Genomic DNA, 6,000 nt, shown 5'->3' with positions numbered 1-6,000 from the left:
TTTGGGACTCACTTCCGGGTTCAGACAGACCACAGGCCCCTCAGATGGCTCATGCAGATGAGGGGTGAGAATCCAAAACTCTTGAGATGGTCCATTTCCCTACAGGGGATGGACTTCACGGTGGAACATCGCCCAGGGGTTGACCACGCCAATGCTGATGGTCTCTCCAGGTACTTCCGCCTTAGCGATGAGAGCTCCCAGGAGGTCGGGTAGCTCTCCCCACTTTCAGCTGGGGGGGACACATGTTAGACCTGACAGCCTTAGGGTAGTCACCCCTAACTTTTTGCCTGCCACCCTCCACTTTTTGGACACTGTTTTTGCTGGTTTATAGACTCTGCGCACTTTAACCCTGCTAACCAGGGCTAAAGTGCATATGCTCTCTCCCCTAAAACATGGTAACCTGGAATCATACCTGATTGGACTACTAATTTACTTATAAGTCCCTAGTAAGGTGCACTTTATGTGCATAGGGCTGGTAAATTAAATGCTACTAGTGGGCCAGCAGCACTGGTTGTGCCACCCACTTAAGTAGCCCCTTTTCCTTGTCTCAGGCCTGCCATTGCAAGGCCTGTGTGTGCAGTTTCACTGCCACATCGACTTGGCATTTAAAAGTTTTTGCCAAGCCTAGAACTCCCCTTTTTCTACATATAAGTCACCCTTAAGGTGTGCCCTAGGTAACCCCTAAGGCAGGGTGCTGTGTAGGTAAAAGGCAGGACATGTACCTGTGTAGTTATATGTCCTGGTAGTGTAAAACTCCTAAATTCGTTTTCACACTACTGTGAGGCCTCCTCCCTTCATAGGCTAACATGGGGGCTGCCCTCATACACTGGTGAAGTGGCAGCTGCTGATCTGAAAGGAGCAGGAAGGTCATATTTAGTATGGGCAGAATGGTAATACAAAATCCTACTGACTGGTGAAGTCGGATTTAATATTACTATTCTAGAAATGCCACTTTTAGAAAGTGAGCATTTCTTTGCACTTAAATCCTTCTGTGCCTTACAATCCACGTCTGGCTGGGCTTGGTTGACAGCCCCTTGTGCATTCACTCAGACACACCCCAAACACAGGGTACTCAGCCTCACTTGCATACATCTGCATTTTGAATGGGTCTTCCTGGGCTGGGAGGGTGGAGGGCCTGCCCTCACACAAAGGACTGCCACACCCCCTACTGGGACCCTGGCAGACAGGATTGAACTGAAAGGGGACCTGGTGCACTTCTTAGCCACTCTTTGAAGTCTCCCCCACTTCAAAGGCACATTTGGGTATAAAACAGGGCCTCTGCCCTACCTCATCAGACACTTGCTGGAGAAGAAACCTGAACCAGAAACTACATCCTGCCAAGAAGAACTGCCTGGCTGATCAAAGGACTCACCTGTCTGCTTTCTACAAAGGACTGCTGCCTTGCTGTTGCCCTGCTGCCTTGCTGAACTCTTGTCTGGCTGTGAAAGTGCTCTCCAAGGGCTTGGATAGAGCTTGCCTCCTGTTCCTTGAAGTCTCAGGACCAAAAAGACTTCTCTCTTTTACTTGGACGCTCCGTGCGCCGAAAATTTCGACGCACAGCTTGTTTCGCGGCGAGAAAAACGCCGCACTCCGACGCTGATCGACGCGACGCTCTTGGGACGATCGAAGATCCGACGCACGGCCTCGCAAGGACAACGCCGCCCGACCTCTAGAGGAGAAATCGACGCGACGCCTGCCGTGAGATCGTAATTTCAACGCGCAGCCCCGCAGATCGAAGTCTAGAGGAGAAATCGACGCGACGCCTGCCGTGAGATCGTAATTTCGACGCGCAGCCCCGCAGACCGACGCGCAGCCGGAGAACAAGCAGGAAAATCCACGCACAGACCCGGGACATCTGGTAATCCCCGCGATCCACAGAAAGAGACTGTCCGCGCGCCGGAAAACGACGCCCGACTTCCCCGCGTGGAAAATAACGACGCAAGTCCGTGTGTGCTGGGGAGAAATCGACGCACACACCCTTTTTCCACGCACCTCTTCTCTTGTGGCCCTCTGAGGAGATTTTTCCACTCCCAACCAGGTACTTGTGCTTGAAAGAGACTTTGTTTATATTCTAAAGACTTTAAGACACTTTATATCACTTTTCCGTGATATTTCTACAATTTTCCATTGCAACTTTATTCTTTTTGACCTACAATTATCCTGATAAATATTATATATTTTTCGAAACACTGTGTGGTGTATTTTTGTGGTGCTATATGGTGGTATTGTATGATTTATTGCACAAATACTTTACACATTGCCTTCTAAGTTAAGCCTGACTGCTCGTGCCAAGCTACCAGAGGGTGGGCACAGGATAATCTTGGATTGTGTGTGACTTACCCTGACTAGAGTGAGGGCTTTTGCTTGGACAGGGGGTAACCTGACTGCCAACCAAAAACCCCATTTCTAACAATGATAATGTGACCAAACATCCCACATTTCTCAGGACAGACCCGGTTTTTCAAAGACGGTCCCGGCTTCCCAACACACTTCAATAAATGAAAACATTTCCCGTTTTTTACAGACAGCTGGGCACTTCACTCCTCTTAGTTACTGTTGTGCCTTATAATGAAAGGACTCAGCACATCAGCAGAGTTAACTTCTGACTATTGTGATTCAGCAAGCAAGGGTTGGTGGAAATATGAGTGTGTATATTTTAACCAATGAGCATGCTCTCAGTTCCACCGATCTTATCTTGCACAATCAAACTATAGACAGAAATTAAAGTTGAGGGTGCACTGAGCCGCCTCTTTGTGCAGTATTGAAGAGGAGTGAGGAACGTAGATGAAGACCTTTTGCAAAACCACATGCTCAGAAGCCTTTCTCTGCATTCTATCACAGCATGAGTAAAAGGGAAACAAAAGTGAGAAGTGTTATTTAATCATTTTTTTAGTCACCACTGACGCCCCACAGGAATGCATGTTTGTTTATCTAGCCCAGTTTTATAATTTCTTTCTAGCACTTGTGACTTTGTTGTTAATCAATATAAATGAAAGGCTACAAGTTCCAGCATTCAAAACAAACCAATGTGCTCCCTACTCCTGTGAAGTAGAACAACTTCCAGTATCTTTTCTTCCTTCCCTGAGCTAGACAACACGTTTTGAAATGGAACAAAATACAAAACCTATGTGTGGTTCTGTGCCACTAAATATTGTGACTAAAGTCCCTTTGTGTCCATGAGTGACAACATACTGACCTACTGCTGTGGCTGAGGAATGTCCTGATTTTTTGGTTTTTAACAATCTGGTCGCTCTAACAAATGAGGATCTTAGTATACTAAACCTCAAGTAGGGTTGCCACCTTTTCATGAGAAAGATACCAGCCATTTGTTGCTGATTTAAGAGTCTACAAAGGACCGAACATGAAACAAAGTTGGACTTTAAACACAATTGTATGTATTATTGTGTGACATTACTTTTCTGTCTGTGTTTACTTTATTAGTCACAGATTAATTCTGCACTAGAACACATTTAAAAGAGATTTCTATATATATCTGCTGCTTGAAGTACCTACATGGCTAAATAAATATTGGCTTTAGGTGATTTTGCTTATTTTTGTATTGGTGGGACAGTAAAATATCAGTTGTCCCAGTAGAACACTGGTCAGGGGGCAACCCTAACCTTAAGCAATAACATCACTTGAGTTGTTGTATTAGAATAATGAAACTCATAATATTACCCATCTGGAGCTTGTGATGTGGTCTAGGGGCTACAGCTGCTGACTTAAGATCAGCATCCTGTGATTCTGGGCAAATCATTTAAGCTCTCGGTTCCTAAAAAATAGGGTTGTAACAACTGAATCTGAGTAAGATATCTGTCTCTCATGCACAGCACTTCAATGCACTTGACCATTTCCTAACTATCTAAAACTGCAAAAACAAAGAGGTGTAAATAAAACAGGAGGTCGTAGGCCCAATCACGTTTCTTAGACTCCTCACTGCGCACGTGCTACCCAGCCAACGGCATCGCTCTCTTTTAGGCCACGCCCCTCCCTATTCCTAAACCTTCGAGGCGCCGAGTCCAGCACAGAAATGAAGGCAGCAGGACTTTTAGACGGATCATATGGGATTAGGCAAGAGAACCGGCTAACCATGTTATCACATTAAAAATAATATTCGAAATCATATTTAAGTGAAGAAAAAGAAATAATAGCAAAGTTTAAAAATTCTCTGATGAAGTCAGTTATATTCGTTAGCTTTTGAGTTGTTCAGTAGCTCATTCAAGAACGGCATTTAGTAATAAAACTAGATTGTATTCTGACGTTAGGCCTTTATTTCCTGCGGTATGTATGAAGCGCTGCGCTTCTCAAAGATGGGCGTCCTGGTCGCAGTTCCAGTAAGCGGCCTTCGAAGCCCATCACCTGAGATTGTCCTTCTTTCGTGTCTGAGATTCACTGTCGGCTTGGGCTCGCGCTCGTGTTCCTTTACCTCGGCGCTGGGCGCCGCGCGCCTGTGTGCGCGCGCTCTGCTCCCTCCTCGCGCCGGGTTCTTTTCTGTGCCGCTGCTGCTGTCCACGCGCCGGGGTTTGCCTCCGGGTGCGCGCGCGCCGCTACTCCCTCTCCCTCGCTCTCCCAGTGTCTCGCGGCGGGGGCGGTGCGCGCGCGCAGAGGCACTAAAGCAAGCAGGCGCCCTTCTTCGCACCCCGACCCGCAGGAGGAAGGAACCTCAGCAGGGGGCGCTGCAGGAGCCGCTGCCCACAGCAGGGTCCCAACCCCATGCACAGCCAGTGAAGGAGCTCTGAGCTGCAGCACCCAGAGGAGAGAACAGCGCCGCCAGGTGAGACACGTTGGGGGCTTCTCTGGGGGTGCAGTGCTGGCAGCCTCCACGGTGTGCATTTGGAGTGCCTGTGACCCCCGGTGGGTTTGTTTGCAGTGAGGCCAGGTCCGTCCAGGCTCCCCTTCATGCCATCTGCCCCATGCCTGTCGTCTCAGGACCTCAAGTTTGTTTCTTCTTTCATCCCCTTTTCTTTCTCCGATAGCTCACTCCTTCCCATGCCCCCTGCCCACCATACCTTATCTTCTTTCTACTCATTTTAACTCCCTCTTCCTTAATCCGAGCACCTCATTCTCTCTTTCCGAATTCCCCTTTCCTCAAATCTGTCCTTCCATTTATATACATTCTGCCTCCCCTCACTGCGTCCTGTCGTTGCCGCCTCTGCTTCCCTCTGGCATTATCTCCCCTGCCACAGTCCCTCCAGGGGGTTGCCCCACTCTAACTCTGGCACTAAGTTTGAAACCTCCAGTTTACAATACACAAGCTGCTGTTGACAATCAGCACTCTTCCATTCCGTTCTCCTGGCAAGCAATATGAGATCATTGTATTTCACACAATATTCTGAGTTCCTACTGGCCCTGCCAGCAATAGTCCACCATCCCATTTTCAGCCTTAAGCAATGATGGGTCATTCCATCCACGCAACGCTCAAAATAGAAACATTCCATCTATGTGGAAGCCAATATATAGTTATCCTTTCCATGCAAATCTCGAGACGTACATTCCTTCCAAGGACCACTCGAGATGTGGCCATTTCTTCCAAGCAACACTCAAGACATGGCAATTTCTTCCATGCAGTTCACAAGACATGGCCATTACTTCCATGCAGCACTCAAGACATGGCTGTTCTTTTCATATGACACTAAAGACATGGCCATTCCTTCCATGCAGCACTCAAGAAATTAACATTCCTTCTATGCAACACTCAAGTCATGGACATTCCTTCCATGCAGCACTCAAGACATGGACATTCCTTCCATGCAGCACTCAAGACATGGCCATTCTTTTTATGTGACACTGAAGCCGTGGCCAGTCCTTCCACGCAACACTTAAGATTTGGCCATTCCTTCCATGCAGCATTTAAGACATGGTCATTCTTTTCATGTGACACTGAAGACACTGCCATTCTTTTTATGCAACACTGAAGACATGGCCATTCTTTCCATGTGACACTGAAGACATGGCTATTCCTTTCATGTGACACTCAAGACATGGCAACTTCTTCTAGGT

General features: G+C 47.4%; 1 protein-coding gene across 1 annotated transcript in view; it reads left to right on the top strand.

The window, feature by feature from the left end:
• The first annotated feature begins 4,419 nt into the window (after window positions 1-4,419).
• LOC138262205 (ubiquitin-conjugating enzyme E2 E2) overlaps window positions 4,420-6,000 on the top strand; it is a 587,710-nt gene continuing 586,129 nt past the window's right edge. The window contains exon 1 of the mRNA XM_069212049.1: window positions 4,420-4,774. The gene's annotated coding sequence lies outside the window, so the exon portion shown is untranslated. The remainder of the gene's footprint in view (window positions 4,775-6,000) is intronic.

Source organism: Pleurodeles waltl, chromosome 10 (assembly GCF_031143425.1).
Source record: "Pleurodeles waltl isolate 20211129_DDA chromosome 10, aPleWal1.hap1.20221129, whole genome shotgun sequence".
Classification (NCBI taxonomy): Eukaryota; Metazoa; Chordata; class Amphibia; order Caudata; family Salamandridae; genus Pleurodeles; species Pleurodeles waltl.
The sequence above is the reverse complement of the archived record's forward strand: the minus strand, read 5'-3'. Positions and strand labels throughout refer to the sequence as shown.